This window comes from Pteropus medius, unplaced genomic scaffold, assembly GCF_902729225.1.
Source record: "Pteropus medius unplaced genomic scaffold, Ma_sr-lr_union100, whole genome shotgun sequence".
Taxonomy (NCBI): domain Eukaryota; kingdom Metazoa; phylum Chordata; class Mammalia; order Chiroptera; family Pteropodidae; genus Pteropus; species Pteropus medius.
The window spans coordinates 68,169,457-68,183,764 of NW_024349800.1; the positions used below are offsets into that span (position 1 = coordinate 68,169,457).

At 37.7% G+C, this 14,308-nt stretch overlaps 1 pseudogene; it reads left to right on the plus strand.

Annotated features, from left to right (window-relative positions):
* The first annotated feature begins 12,915 nt into the window (after positions 1-12,915).
* Positions 12,916-13,942, plus strand: LOC120621568 (THO complex subunit 7 homolog; annotated as a pseudogene).
* The last annotated feature ends 366 nt before the right edge of the window (positions 13,943-14,308 follow it).

Here is a 14,308-nt window from a genome sequence, read left to right on the forward strand (position 1 = left end):
ACCTATTCATGGCTAAATTTTTCAGTCATTTATTTCATTTTGATTGAGGCCTGTTAAACATCTGAAGAGTTGTGAACAATCAATCAGCACGAGTAGAGGGTGTGTGTCTTATATGTGCTATAGCCCTAAAGTTCTTGGTTGAATGTTTTTGCTGGCACTTCGTATGTGAAAGATATTCAGTTAATATTTGGTGAAAGAATTCACCAGTGAATGAATGAGCTGAAGTTATTTCTTTCCTGAGTTGGCCTTAAGCATGATTTAGGAATGTAATCCATTGAGGGTATGGCGGTGGGGGCGGGGGGCGGGGGGCGGTGCCTTACAAGTTACCCTGGAAGCTAATTGTACCACCCATTAAGTTTGAAAGAAAAAGTCATTCCACAGGTCACAAGGGTATACCTATTGGGTGGGGTTCTGGGAGTAGTTACCTAAATCTCTATAAACAAGACCTATGATCCTAGTGCAAATTTTATAAAAATTATCTTAACTGTTTTAGTAATGATTATCACCCACACATGACTACAAATGCTGAGTGGGAAAAGAATATGGGTTGAAGGTCTGAAGTTAGACTTGCCATCTACCCCAGCAATCGTACTTTAGGATATCTACCCACGTGAAATGAAATCTGGTATTCATACACAAATGCACATGTGTACGATACCTTTTCTTATAAATGTCCCATTCTGGAAACAAGCCAAATACAAAGAACACTACCTTAAACATTTCTCAAAAAACAAAAGTATACTTGAACAAAGGGAAAGACAGACCAGGTTTTTGAATAGGAAGACTCAATATTATCAATATCCTTGTTAACTTATAAATTTAGCATGACCTAATAAAAAATAATAATATTCTTTTTAAGTCTGGAGTAAGACAAGTTGATTATAAATTCATATGGAAAAATAAGCAGAAAACAACTAAGAAAGTCCTCAAGGTGGGGAGGGAATAAGCATACCACATAGCATATTGTTTAAAAGAGTATGTGGACTTGGTGGAAACATGGCGGAGTAAGAGAGGTCCCAGATCTCTCCCCTTGAAACAACAATGAGCTGAACATCTAAAACAACAAAAAGCATCCAGACCACACACCAGCACGTCCGAGAGTGGGATCTGAACATAAGAGCTACCACAGGTCAGAACCCCAGGTGTCGGGCTGTGGACTGGGAGAAATAAAAGAAGCTGCCTCTTTCAGCCGCCAGAGCTCCCTGCAGGAGGAAGGGGAGGGATGAGGGTGTGGGAACTTCCCTGAACAGCCCTGCCTGGGACTGCTGTGAGCAACCCACGCTAGGCGGAAAGGCCCAGTCATCAGGGCAGAAGACAGAGAAGCGGGACGGGGTAGAGGAGAAATAATAGTTGATTTTTACCGACCCTGGTTGCAAAACCGAGGCTGAGCCGCAGCCCCCAACTCCCAATGCCCTCCCCCAATACCCTCCGAGACCGATCACCGCAGAGCCCCAGGGGAATCTGAGCAAACGCTGCCGAGACTGTCGCTGACACTGACAGGGACTGAAACTGAGGGTAGCGAGCGTGATTAAATGTCTGCAAGAAAATTTTTTAAAAAGGCGTTTTAAAGCTTTATATAAAGCAGGGATCCAAGAGGCTTAGACGCCACCTACTGGAAAACAAAAGAAAAGCGCCTTCTTTGCAACATGCTAAAGGGAGACCTTTATATAATAAACCTTCTTTCTGGAAAACAGCAGAATACACTTCCATTAATGCCCAGGCAGAGAAATAGTCCATTGAACACCATGAACAACCAAGGTGACAAAGCATCTCAGAAAGAAAGAGAAAAACCTCCAGAAAATAAGCTTACAGACATATGAATATGCAATTTAAATGACAGAGAATTCAGGATGGTACTTCTGAAAAACCTCAGTGAAATCCAAGACGATTCATATCAACAATTTCAGGAATTGAAAAAACAACTAGAGGAGTAGAGCAAGGAGACTGAAACCCTCAAAAAGAACAGAATAGATCTGCTGGAGACAGAAAACGCAGTGCAAGAGTTGAAAAATGAAATAGCAAGCTTGGGAAATAGAGTCGACCAAATGGAGGAAAGGATCGGTGATATCGGAGACAGAAATCTAGAAATAAATCAGAAGGAAGAAGAGAGAAAACGAAGAATGAAAAATAATGAAAGAGAAATTCAAGAACTAGCTGATATCAAGAGAAGAAACATAAGAATAATGGGTATTATCAAAGGCGAGGAAAAGGAGCAGGGACTAGAAAGCCTTTTCAGACAAGTAGTGGACGAGAATTTCCCAAATCTAAGGAATGAGCTGGAGCTTGGAATTCAAGAAGTCAACAGAACACTCAATTATCTCAACCCCAAAAGGCCTTCACCAAGACACATTGTATTAAAATTAACAAAAATCAGTGACAAAGACAGAATTCTCAAGGCAGCCAGGGAGAAAAAAAAACGGTACAATATAAAGGTAAATGCATCAGATTATCCTCGGCCTTCTCAGCACAAACCTTACAAGCCAGAAAGGAATGGAATCAAATATTTAAACAATTAAGTAAAAGGAACTACCAGTCTAGAATAATGTATCCAGCTAAGCTCTCCTTTAGATATGAAGGAGAAATTAAGACTTTTCCAGACATACAAAAATTGAGGGAATTCTCCACTACAAGGCCTGCACTACAGGAAACACTGAAAGGGGTCAGTTCACCTAATACAAAATGACCAAAAAAACCAAAAAGACAAAAAAACATAATTAGGAGTAAAGTGAATACCAGGCAAATAGAAGCAGAGGAATGCAACGCTTACTAAGAACAGGGCATTATAAGCTTAAATAATAAGAAGAGAATAGCTATAGCAAAATAGTAATGAATGTTCAGTAGTATATCTAGGGACAAATTGAGATAACAATCACTGCAAAGGGGAGGATTCAACGATCCACATTCACAAAGGGGAATGGAGATAAGGCACGTGCAGAAGAAAATGGACGACTGTATAAATGTAACTATCCTTTACATACTCATAATGGTAACCACACGCCAAAGATTCAGAACCGAAATAGATGACATAAAACAACAACAACAAAAAAAAAAACAGAGGGAAAACCCACAAAAGCCAATCAAAATAAAGAAAACAGAAACACAAGGACAAGGAAGCAGTGGAAACACCGAGCTACCAGAAAGCAAAAGATAAAATGGCTATAAGAAGACCTCATAATTTAATAATCTCCCTCAATGTAAATGGATTGAAATCACCAATAATAAGGTGCAGAGTTGCAGAATGGATCAAAGAACAAAACCCAACCTTATGAGGCCTCCAGGAGACACATCTCGGCTCCAAAGACAAATATAAACTCAGAGTGAAAGGGTGGAAAATTATATTTATTTCAAGCAAATGGCATTCAGAGGAAAGCGGGAGTAGCGGTACTAATATCAGACGAAATGGACTTCAGAATAAAAAAGGTAAAGAAAGATACTGAGGGACACTTCATAATGATAAAGGGAATCATGCACCAAGAAGACATAACACTTATTAATATCTATGCTCCCAACCAGGGAGTCCCGAAATATGTAAAGCAATTACTAACAGAACTAAAGGGAGAAACAGACTCAAACACTATCGTAGTAAGGGACCTAAATACCCCACTGTTGGATATGGACAGATCTTCCAAACCGAAAATCAATAAGGAAATAACATCCTTAAATGACACATTAGACCAACTGGACGTAATTGACATTTACAGAGCCTTCCATCCCCAAACAGCCGCTTATCCATTCTTCTCTAGTGCGCATGGAACATTCTCAAGAATCGTCCACATACTGGGACACAGAGATATCCTCAACAAATATAAGAGGGTGGAAATCATGCCAACCATATTCTTTGATCATAATGCTTTGAAACTAGAGATCAACTGCAGAAAGAAATCAAGAAGAACCACAAATACATGGAGATTAAACAACATGCTACTGAAGAATAACTGGGTCAGAGTAGAAAGAAAAAGAGAGATCAAGAGGTACATGGAAGCAAATGATAATGATAGTACAACATATCAAAACGTTTGGGGCACGGCAAAAGCGGTCATAAGAGGAAAGTTCATGTTATCACAGGCCTATCTCCAAAAACAAGAACGAGCCCAAATAAACAACCTAACGCTTCATCTTAAAAAACTAGAAAAGGAACAACAAATGAAGCCTAAAGTCAGCAGAAGGAAAGAAATTATCAAAATTAGAGCAGAAATAAATGAAATTGAAAACAAAAAAAAGATGGAAAAAATAAATGCAACAAAGAGCTAGTTCTTTGAGAAGGTTAATAAAATTGACAAACCCCTGGCTAGACTCACTAAAGGAAAAAAGAGAAAGGACACAAATAAACAAAATCGGGGATGAAAGAGGGGAAATTATGACAGACACTGCAGAAATACAAAGGATCAAACAAGAATACTATGAAAAAGTATATAACACCAAATTTAATAACTTAGAAGAAATGGACCAGTACTTAGAAAAATACAACCTTCCTAGGCTGAATCAAGAAGAACTGGAAAATCTAAATAGACCGATCAGCAGAATAGAAGTTGAAACAATCATCAAAAACTTACCAAAAAGTAAAAGTCCAGGACCAGACGGCTTCACCAATGAATTCTACCAAACATTCAAAGAAGATTTAATACCTATTCTCCTCAAACTCTTCCAAAAAATCAAAGAGGAGGCAAGACTTCCCAATTCATTTTATGAGGTCACTATTACTCTGATACCAAAACCTGGTAAAGATAACACAAAAAAAGAAAACTACAGACCAATGTCTCTCATGAACACAGATGCAAAAATCCTAAATCGGATACTAGCAAACCGAACATATTAAAAAGATTATACACCACAATCAAGTGGGCTTCATCCCAGAGGCACAGGGATGGTTCAACATATGCAAACCGATTCATGTGATACACCCCATAAACAAATTAAAAAATAAGAATCATACGATCATATCAATAGATGCAGAAAAAGCCTTCGACAAGATAAGCATCCATCTATGATCAAAACACTTATCAAAATCGGTATAGAAGGAAAGTACCTTAACATAATAAAGGCCATCTATGACCAACCCTCAGCCAACAGTATACTTAATAGTGAAAAACTAAAAACCTTCCCTCTAAGGTCAGGAACAAGGCAAGGCTGTCCACTATCGCCGCTGTTATTCAATATAGCATTGGGGGTCCTAGAGAGGGCAATCAGACAAGAGAAAGATACAAAAGGCATCCAAATAGGAAATGAAGAAGTCAAACTGTCACTATCTGTGGATGACATGAATATAGAAAACCCTAAAGACTCCACAAGAACACTACTAGAAAAAATAAGCAAATACGGTAAAGTCTCTGGATACAAAATCAAGGTTCAAAAATCCATAGCTTTCCCATACTCTAATAATAAAGTGTCAGAAAAAGAAGTGGAATAAATAATTCCTTTTGCAATTGCAACAAAAAGAATAAAATACCTAGGAAAACATTTAACGAAACATGCGAAGGACGTATATAATGACAACTACAAGACCCTGTTAAAAGAAATCGAAGAAGATACAAAGAAATGGAAAGATATTCCGTGTTCTTGGATTGGAAGAATCAACATAGTTAAAATGACCATATTACCTAAAGCGTTACACAGATTTGATGCAGTCCCCATCAAAATCCCATCGGCATTTTTTAAAGAAATAGAACAAAAAGTCATCAGATTTGTATGGAAGCACAAAAGACCCCAAACTGCCAAAGCCATCCTGAGAACAAAGGATGAAGCTAGAGGCATCACTCTGCCCGACATCAAATTATACTACAAAGTGGCAGTAATCGAAATGGCATGGTATTGGCAGCAAAACAGACACACGGACCAGTGGAACAGAATCGAGAGTCCAGAAGTAAAGCCATATTTATGTGGGCAAATAATTTTTGACAAAGAAGCCAAAAACATACAGTGGAGAAAGGAAAGCCTCTTCAATAAATGGTGCTGGGAAAACTGGAAAGTCACCTGCAAAAGAATGAAACTAGACTGTTGTCTATCACCACACACCAGAATTAACTCAAAATGGATTAAGGACCTGAATGTAAGATCCGAAACAATAAAATGCATCGAAGAAAACATAGGAACTAAACTCAAGGACCTTGGACTTAAAGAGGATTTTATGAATTTGACCTAAAGGCAAGGGAAGTAAAAGGCAAGGGAAGCTAAAATAAATGAATGGGACTACATCACACTAAAAAGCTTCTGCTCGGCAAAAGAAATCGTCAACAAGGTAAAGAGACAACCATCCGAATGGGAAAATATATTTGCAAGCAATGCCTCCGATAAGGGCCTAATATCCAAAATATACAAAGAACTCATATCACTCAATCACAACAACAAAAAAATGATCCAGTCAAGAAATGGGCAGAGGATCCGAACAAATACTTCTCTCTAGAGGACATCCACATGGCCAACAAATATATGAAAAGGTGCTCAACATCACTAGCTATTAGGGAAATGCAAATCAAAACCACAATGAGATGCCATCTCACACCTGTTAGAATAGCTATAATCAACAGGACAAGTAATAACAAATGCTGGAGAGGATGCGGAGAAATAGGAACCCTCATACGCTGCCGGTGGGACTGCAAATTGGTACAGCCACTATGGAAAACAGTATAGAGGTTCTTCAAAAAACTAAGAATTGATCTACCATATGATCCAGCAATCCCTCTGCTGGGTATTTACCCCAAAGACTTGAAAACTCATATCCAAAAAGATATCTGCACACCGATGTTCATAGCAGCATTATTCACAGTGGCCGGGACATGGAAGCAACCGAAGCGTTCTATGATAGATGACTGGCTAAAGAACCTGTGGTACGTATATACAATGGACTATTACTCAGCCATAAGAAGAGATGAAATACTGCCATTTGCAACAACCTGGATGGACCTCGAGATAATCATGCTAAGCAAAAGAAGCCAGACAGAAAAAGTTGAAAATCATGTGATATCATTTATATGTGGGATATAAACCTAAAAGCAACAAATGAGCTTGACAAACAAACAGAGACTCATGGACATAGACTATAGACTAGTGGTTACCAGAGGGGTAGGGGGCGTGGGAGGACCGGGGAGGTAGACGGGGTAAAGGGTGTCAAATATGTGGGGTTAGGGGGAGGGTGAAGTGGGTAAAGGGGATCGAATATATGGTAGCTGAAGGAAACTGGCCTTTGGGTGGTTAACACGCAATAGAATATACAGATGTCAAATGATAATGTACACCTGAAAATTATATAATTGTATTAACCAATGTTATCCCGAGAAACTTAATTTAAAAAAGAGTATAGTATTGGCACATTAATACATCAATACACTAAAGGAGTCAAATAGAATGTCCAGAAATTGACCCCCTATAAATGGAAATTTAGCATATGGAAAAAGAGGTCATCTGAAGTCGGGGGAGAAAAGATTTTTAAAAAATTATTAAGTGGTATAGGTACAAAAAAGACTCTATCAGAGAAGATAAGTTTGCCCAATATATTATGCTGTATATTAGGATAAATTTCAAATGAATCTCATTTAAAATGAAACCATTCAAGTACTAGGAAAAAAATGAACAAATGCTTTTGCAATGTGGGAGTCGGGAAAATATACCTAAATTATGACTCAAATACCAGATGCAATGAGATTAATAAATCTGATAACATATAAACTTACAAAGCATTTGCATAACAAAAATATCATAAGCAAAGTTTAATAATAAAGGACAAATTAAGATAGGTGTTTATAACTGAAAGATACAGAGCAAAGGGCAACTATTCATGCTATATTAAGACCTGCTATAAATAAAGAATACCAACAAATCAATGGAAGAATGGGCTAGAAATAAGAAATTGTTGTAGGCAGCTTGTGACATGGTCCCTGATGAGTCCCACCTTCCTCATATTTATGTACTAGGTTTCTTTCTCTCGAGTATGGGCTGGACCTAACAACTTGCTTCTAGGGGATAGACAATGACAAAGGTGATGGAATGTGACTTCTGTGATTAGGTTATAAAAAACCCATGACTGCTATATTTCTGGCACTCTCTTTCTCTCTCACTTACTTGCTCTGATGAAGCCAGTTGCCACATTGTGAGAAGCTCTATGGAGAGGTCCTGGCAAAGAACTGAAGATTCTGGCCAACAGCTTGTGAGGAACTCAAGAAATGAATCCTGCCAAAAATAATGTAAGTGCACTATGAAGTGGATCCTTCACACTGGGCCTTCAGATGAGACCACAGGCCCAGATGGCATTTTGACTGGGGCTTGGTGAGAGACTGTGCAGTAGAGGATCCAGCTACGCTGTGCCCAAACTATTGATCCACAGAAGTTGTGAGATAATAAATGTGTGTTGCTTGAAGCTGCTAAATTTTGGGGCAATTGATTACATGCAGCAGGTAACTAACATATCATTGAAGAAGTGAAAAATAGCCTGACAACATTTGAAAAATGCTCAACCTCACTCAAAAGGGAAATGTACATTAAAATGACACTGAGATACCATTTCTCACCTATCATATTGAAGAAAAATTCAAAAGATTCACAGTGTATTTTTTTTTTGACAAGGTAGTGAAGAAGCAAACAGTCTCATAGATTATTCATGGGAGTACAAAATGATCATCCCCATAGCAGAAGAAGTAGAAATATATATTTTTAAATGACAGAGTCCTAGGAATCTATCCCAAAGATAATGGCTAAACACACAAAGATGTAGCACAAGTTATAATAAATACATACATACATACGTACACAACTAGTGGTTGAATAAACTAGGATACTGTGCAGTGGAGTACTAAGCAGCCAAAAAAAAAAATGAGAAAGATCTCTATGCACTGATATAGAGTGATCTGTAGGAATTTATTTGTCAAGTGAAAAAAGCAAGGTTCAAATAATATGTATATACTATGATTGAATTGTGTAAGAAATGGGATAAATATGAACACAAGCTCTTATGTTTTGTTAGAGAAAACATTCGAAAACAAACTCCAAATTAAAAAGTTACCTAAGATGAGAGAGAATAGAATGAGGATTGGAACAGAAATTTATTCAGATAAAACATCTGAATAAACCTGGTTGAATAACTTTGACTTTGAAATTATGTAAATATTTCACACATTCAAAAATAAAACTATGTCAAAAACTCAAAAATAATTCCTAAAAAGAGAAAACAAGGTGAAATAAATAAGCATTCCAAGTTGGTGATATAACTATATAACCATCATTAATGGTTGATGGTATAACCATCATTATATCAAAAAACATTAGAATGCAGTATTTTGACTACATATACTTAATACAACAAATTATAGAGACAAACAGAGCTTAAAAGAAATCTTAAACTTTATTCAGTAGTCTTATAGCTAATAATGATACTAGTAATTTTTTTATAGTCAATAACATTGTAATAACTATGTGTAGTATCAGGTGGGCACCAGACTTATTGGGGGGATCACTCTATAAATCATACAAATGTCTAACCACTATGCTGTACACCTGAAACCAATATAAAATAATATTGAATGTCAACTGTAATTTAGTAATGTTATCTTTAATATTTTATACATCATAGAATAAGCAAATAAGTATGTTAATATTGTTGGGTTTTGAATCTGGGAGAAATTAAAAAATTGCAGCTAGATAAAAAAATTGTTTTTAAGGTTGAATCAAACATAATTTTGCAATAGAGTGATTTTTTCTTCTTAAAAATTCATATATCCTAGTTCTGTCTACTAAAATACCTAGATATAATTGCAATCCAGTAGAATGAGCCCCAAATGTGGTTTCTAAATACTCTCTCCTTATCTAGGGCTCACTAAAAAATGATGTGGCTGATTGAAGGTCTTGGGCCTGGGGCATCTTATAGAGGGACGAAAAAGAAAGACTCAGAGACTAATGGGGCATTACTCAAAAAATTAAAAATGGATCTACCTTTTGACCCAGAAATTTCAGTTCTAGGTAGTTATCCAGAGAAAAACAAAACAATGATCTGTAAAGGTCTGTGCATTCCTATGTTCATGGCAGCACAATTTACAATAACCAAGACAGGGAAGTAACCTAAATGCTCGTCAATAGATGATTGATTGGATAAAGAAGTTATGATTCATATATACAATGGAATATTATTCAGCCATACAAAAATGAAATCCTATCATTTGCAATGACATAGATGGGCCTAGAGGTGATTATGCTGAGTGAAAGAAGTCAGACAGAGAAAGATAAATACCATATGATTTCACTTATATGTGGAATCTAAGGAACAAAAAGAACAAACTAATAGAAAACAGACCCACAAATATAGAAGACAATGGCTAGAGGGGAGGGGATGGTGGGCTGGGAGAAAGCAGTGAAGAATTAAAGAAATACAAATTAATAGTTGATAGATGGTCACGGGGATGGGGAGCATAGTATAAGGAATGCAGTCAGCAGTAAGTAATGGCTAGGTGTAGAGCCAGAGGAGAGAAAGAGTAATCAGGGAGGTCATTTCATAAACTATGTAAATGTCTAACTAATGTACTGTATATTTGAAACTAATAAAAAAAGACTAATGGGGACTGCTAATGGGGTTTCTTTTGGGGGTGATGAAAATGTTTTATAATTATGTAGTGGTGATGGATGCACAACTATATGATTACACGAAAAACCACTCACTTGTACAAGTTAAAGTTCGAATTTTATGGTATGTGAATCATACTTCAATAAAACTGTTATTAAAATACCATTTAAATATTTTGAATAGCAAAACAAAAAAAGACTAATGGAAAACACCAGTACTACCACCATGCAGGCTGTGAAAATCATGACTGACTTTGAGCCATGGAAAATACTCTTTTTTTATCCCCAGCTTTATTGAAACATAATAGACAATTAATTGCTCATATTTACATTGTACAATTCAATGAGTTTTTTTCAATTATAGTTGGCATACTATAATATATGTTTCAGTTGTACAGCATAGTGATCAGAGATCCACGTAACTTGTAAAACCATCACCCCACTAAATCTAGTACCCCTCTTCCCTCCTTACATACTACATTATTAACCATCTTCCCCTGCTACACTCTACATCTCCATGTCTATTCTACAACTATCCATTTGTACCTCTTAATCCCTTTACCTTTTTTTGCTGTTCCCCAACCCCCTTCCCATCTAGTAGTCCTCAAAATATTCTCTGTATCTATGAGTTTGTTTCCATTTCCGTTTTTGTTGTTGTTTATTTTGTTCTTTAGATTCCACATGTATGTGAAATCATGCAATATTTGTCTTTCTTTATCTGACTTATTTCATTCAGCGCAATATCCTCTAGGTCCATCACGGCAATATCTTTTTCCATCCCTTTCCTTTTAGTCTGCGTGTGTCTTTCAATCTGAAGTGCTTCTCTTGTAGGCAGCATATGTAGGGGTCTTGTTTTCTTATCCATTGAGTCACTCTATCTTTTGGTTGGAGCTCTTAATTCTTTTCCATTTGAGGTTGATAAATATGTAGTTATTACTATTTTTTATTATAATTTTGATACATTTTTTTTTCCTTAAAGAAGTCCATCCGACATTTCCTGTAATACTGGCTTGGTGTTGATACATTCCGTTAGCTTATTTTTGTCTGTGAAGCTCTTCATCTGTCCTTCCACTCTAAATGATGTTGGATAAAGTATTCCCTGTTGTAGATCTTGGGTTTTCATCACATTGGATATTTTGTGCCAAGCCCTTCTGTCCTGCATAGTTTTTTTTTTTTCTTCTTTTTTTTGAGAAATCAGCTGCTAGTCTTATGGGTGCTCCCTTTAGGTAACTCACTGCTTCTCTCTTGCTGCATTTAAGATTCTCTTTGTATTTATTCTTTGGCATTTTAATTATAATGTGTCTTGGTGTGGGCCTTTTTGGGCCTTTCTTGGGACTCTCTGAGCTTCTTGGGGTTGTATGTATAAAAAAAGACTAATGGGGACTGCTAATGGGGTTTCTTTTGGGGGTGATGAAAATGTTTTATAATTATGTAGTGGTGATGGATGCACAACTATATGATTACACGAAAAACCACTCACTTGTGGTTTTCCCTCATCAGGTTAGGGAAGTTTTCCATCATTATTTCTTCAAATAGCTAGCTCTTCAACATCCTATTTTCCTTCAGGTACCCCTATGACACAAATATTTTTACATTTAATAGTGTCCCATAGGCTCCTTTAATTATTGTTATAGTCTTGGCTTCTTTTTCCTTACCTTTCTGATTGAATGTCCTTAGCTTCCTCATCCTCTATATCAGTGGTTCAATCTTCTTCTTTATCCACTCTGTTTATTCCCTCTAATATAGTCTTCATCTCAAATAATGTGTTCTTCATTTCTAACTGGTTCGCTTTTAAAATTTCCATTTCTATTTTTATGTTTTTTATCTATTTGTTAAAGTTCTCACTGAATTCATCTACATTTCCCCTAAGTTCATTGAGCATCTTTATAACCAGTATTTTGAACGCTGCATCTGTTAGATTGCTTGATTCTCTTATTCTTAGATCTCTGTTGTGTTCTCTCATATGGTTTCTGCTTCTTTGTCTTTCCATTTTGGCTGCCTTTCTGTGTCTGTTTCTATGGTCTAAGCAAAGCTCCTAAGTCTCCTAGTCTTATTGAAGTGGCTTTGTGTAGTAGGTGTCCAGTGGTACAGTCCTAAGAGGGGTCCAGCTGCAGGCCAAGTTTAGCCCCAGCCTATTAAGATTCAGCAAGCAATCCACAGATGCTATGCTTATAGTTGCCTCAAGAAACCACAACAGAACTAAGGCCAGCTGCCACCAGTGTGAGTCCAGGTGCTGCTCAGCAAGGTGCAATGAACTAGCCAATGACACACCTGGATGTGGTTTAAGTGGGGCTGTGAGTTAGGGGAGGTGAAATTTCAGGGAATCCTCTGGGGGGAGCCACCTCTGTTATCCAGTTTGATGATGTCTTAGCTATGGCAGCGCTGTGTCTGCACACTGTGAGCAGCGAGAGGGCTCAACAGAGGAACAATGGATACCGCTGGAACTTCCGTCCAGGAGCTAGCTTCACCTCCAGCCCTCACTCCGACAACTCTGTGTCCTCTTCTAAGTCCCTGATGACCCTTGAGCAGCCAATGCTGGTGCTCAGAGAAAGAAGTTCCTTCACTGCGAAAGTCCGCTCGTGGTCACAGCCCCTTTAAGAGGTGTCTGTAGCTGCTGGCTGCTGCTGCTATAGCCTCTGTCCCACTCAGCCGCTTGGACTGGGCAGCCATGTGTCCTTGTCCAGTCCTACCTTCTACCGTCGCACATCGATTAATTATTTCTCTTTCTAGTTGTAGTGCTTCTGTTTGTCTAGATCTCAGGTGGCTTTCCTTGCTATTTTCTCCTTTTTCTGTCACAACTTTGATTTGGTTGCAAGAGTGATGAACAAAGCCTTCATCAGCTACACCACTTTTTTCCCCAGGAAGCATCTCTTAATTCATGGGGATGGCCAGAGAATCAGCTAGTGAAGAGTTTCACTGAATGATGCAACTCTGGATTTCAGGAGGAGGAGTATGGTTAGTACCAATGTATACTGAGCACACAGTCACAATGTGGATTTTCAATGGGTAAAATCTTGCTGGTGTAGGATATAAATCTCAGAGAAATAAAAAATTATGAAAAAATTTGCTAGAATACAGACTGTAGCAAAGCATAGCTGGAAAATATTTTTTTAAAAAAGCTGAATGCAAAAAAGCAGATTTTTTTTCAAACAAAACAAGTGTGGAAACACTAGTCAGGAATCTAATGCTTTTGCAAAAGTATTCCAGCATCGTCCAAACAGGCACGAGTCATAAAAGAACTACAGGCTCTGGGAAAAGACTTAGAGCTTTTTTCAAACATACTAAAGAAAGTACTGAAGATAAACTGGAATTGAAATGAAAACACAATTATGTTCTTCTTTGTACCACCCATGAACTTCAGCAAAATGATGACCAGCTCTCAGAAGTGGAAAAAGCTTAGGGTGACATCAGAAGCATGGTGGTGTGAGGAGTCTCCTCGATCTCTCCTCTTGAAATTATAACAAGTTAAACAACTATAATCCAACAAAGGATTCCCAGCCTGACACACAAATACTTCTGAGAGATCTGCGCATAGAAACATCTGAAGGTGGGTGAATAGGAGTAAATGGGAAGAGGGAAGGCAGAAGATGAGAGACGGGTGTCATGGACACAGCCAGGAGCTTACTGCCAGACTCGAGGAGAGGGGAGGAATCAGGTTGCTGTGTGCACTCTCTGTAGCACTGAGCATTCCTGCCTGAGTGATCAGCATATAATACGGGTGAGCCTAGTGAATACAGAGGTGTGACAGCCGTACTCTAGTAGCCAC